This window comes from Cryptomeria japonica, chromosome 3, assembly GCF_030272615.1.
Source record: "Cryptomeria japonica chromosome 3, Sugi_1.0, whole genome shotgun sequence".
NCBI classification, from domain to species: Eukaryota; Viridiplantae; Streptophyta; class Pinopsida; order Cupressales; family Cupressaceae; genus Cryptomeria; species Cryptomeria japonica.
In genome coordinates, this window is record NC_081407.1 from 70,969,963 (window position 1) to 70,973,057 (window position 3,095).

A 3,095-nucleotide genomic window follows, 5' to 3' on the forward strand; every position below is an offset into this window, starting at 1 on the left:
TTTAAAGAGGTTGGAATGAATCAAGAGCGGTCCCTGCACCACTTAGTTGAGCCATTCTAGAGCATCTAGTCTGGTTTCTGTCACCATTTCGGGATACTTTCACTGTCGGGTGTTGAACAAAATTCTGTCGATTAGTGTAGAGGAGTCATCATTGTAGTGTGCAACTATCAATTCCGTGTGGTCCCTGCCCTCATAATAGGTAATGCAGGGTTAGAATGTACCTTTAAACTAATCATATAAGTTGGAAATTAGATTGGCTCTTCGAATTATGTTGTCCTCTTAGTACTGCGTATTTGAGGGGTTAATCATATATGTTTGAATTTTATAATGCTACCAAACAGTTGTGTACCTGCAATATGTGTGTCCATTTATAGTAAATGGGATTCTGGTTCACTGTACAACAGGCTGGTCTTATCCCTGCTGCACAGTTTTACTAGCGTGACTACGACGAAAGAATGTGGCAGAAGAGATGTGCAGAACTAAAATTCTATAATTGTAAGGGAAGTGTACTTTCATTGTTCAAAGTAAAAGGGATGAAGACAGGTGGTTTTTCTTGGGTAAATGCACTATTTATATCAGTCTATATTGAAACTTAAAAATAAAAGGAATACAAGATTTTTCACTATCATAAATATTTGTTGAAAAATGATCAAGCATCGTTTGTTTATAATGAATGTTAGACTACCATTGAAGTTGTGCATGGGGATGTAGGTGGTGTGTTCTTGAAATCCATGAAATTCATAGAACTGTGATGGAGATTTTTTAATGTAGGTTCAAGGTGCGGCTTCGAAGTTAGGTGTTGGGACTATATGTACAGTTATTTAGATCTTCTTGATTCTTTTTGGAATCGTGTGATGGATGTTAGCATTAAGGAAAGTATTGTTGTGGTTAACCAAAGATCTTTGGAACAATTTGGCTTCAAACCACCTTGATTTTGGGTTGGTGACTTGTCAGCTATTGTAGCTATTACTTGTCTTTTATTGATTATTTTTAGTTGTTCAGTAGTTTTTTGCTACTGGGGTCTAGCGGTTCCCTTTTGTCTTTTATTGAGCTTTACTATCTTATCTTCTTTCTTGTACAAATGGATGGCCCGTTCCAAAATCTCATTTTACTTTTAATCAAGAAGCTATTTGAAGTGTTTAATTTTTTACTATCTAAAATGTTGATATTATTTTATATTTTAAGCAGTGCATAAAATATATTTGATATTTTTGTAAAAAAAAAATCATGTTTTTATATAAATTTAGTTTTGTGTGTGAGAGAGAAAGACATGGTTTAAATTGGAAGTGGTAAATATATGTCAATAAAATTAATCCATATGGTTTTGAAGAAAAAAGATGCCATAAGGAATTGCATTACGATGTTTGACTTTATATTGACCAATCAAAGAATGTAGGGTCCATTCATAGATTCTTTGTAATTCTAATGCACTTGCACCACCCACCCACCATCACACACTTGCCTTCAATTGAATGGACCCCTTTGTAATTATAATGCCTTTGTAGACCCACTATCACACATTTCTCTTAATGAATACACTATTTAATTATTTATACTTAGTAAATTATTATTATTAGTCAAACACAAATTATGATTGTGTAGAGAAATGACATGTGTAAAAGAGGAAGGAGATGAGGATGCCATTGTATGATTTCAAAGAAAAGAGAGGGAGGGGAGAAGAGGAAGTACATGGGAAGGGTATTTTAATTAATTTTGATTTATAGAAAACAAAAATTCGTAATATTATTTGGTACGAAGAGAGAGACAATAAAATGATTGAAAGATATGGGCTTCAAACAAGCATGCATGTGTGTGTGTGCATGTGCATGTGTGTATGTATGTACATACATAAATATGTTAGGATAACCGATGAACAACTCCGAGAGAGGGGGGGTGAATCAAGTGTTAAGATATTATATCAATTAATCCACATTACAACCTTAAATCGGAGCACATAAATATTAAATACCAGAATAGAAGAAACAGATATCGGTAAACAATGCAACTCAACAAAGAAATAGATAATCAACACAATGCAACCATACCACATAACACCACAATTTGTACGTGGAAAACCAAGTGAAGCGAAAAACCATGGTGGGAAGCCTACCCACAATCAGATGATACTTTTGCAGAAAGTAGGTGATACAATGAGGGGCGTGAAAATTCAAGAACACACTGCTTAGAGCGCACTGCTCATTAAAAAAGAGTCTCACTGACTACAAAGAGGTTAAAACCACCTCAAGATAATTGGACAACAATCTAGTAGAATGAACTGCTAGAGATAGCATCTACCATGCCTGATTACAGTCTCGGTCGAAAGCTCAATATTGGAGGCCTTTCACCTCTTACATAAACCCAATTTGATCTTCAATGATCGACCTAATCCTCTACCTGAATGATATTACAATATTCGCTCATTACATTCCTTTTCCATTTCCTTTAATCTATAATGAGATCTTACGTCAATTTATGTCAACCCTAAGGCCTAAACCAATTAGGTCGGCCACCTAAAAGATATTACAATAAGAACATTACATACATCCATATTATAATGATATGCCATGTCGGTTTTAGACCAAAACAATATTAACCAATCCATAAAACATCTCGGTAACGTGTAGAGAACACGTTATCATGATATCGATCCATAAACTAGATAGGCATCAGACCTATTCTGAGTCCACCATGCCAAAGCGATGTCTCCAACTAGTTGAAGCACTATTAGAGATCATCTTTTGCATCCTAGAAATCGCACCAACACCACTTATGCATCCTGTGAAAGATTCTTGATAAAAGCTTTGTCGGTAAGGGTTTACTAGAGTGTATGATAGCATCCGATCACCAGGTCAATACCAACTGACCAAGACATGCTCCAGTGTTGGCATATGGACACTCCAATGAGACATTGTGTGTGATTGAAGGTTTTGTCATTGATGGCAACCTTGCAATCCTATGGCACCAGCAAGGCATTCTACTGGCAAAGCATTATTCAAGCAAGACAGTGCACCAGCATCAACAAGACCACTCTACACCGGCACAGAAGAAAAGATGTATACCGACATAGAGGCTGACAGGATTTTTGATATGTAATA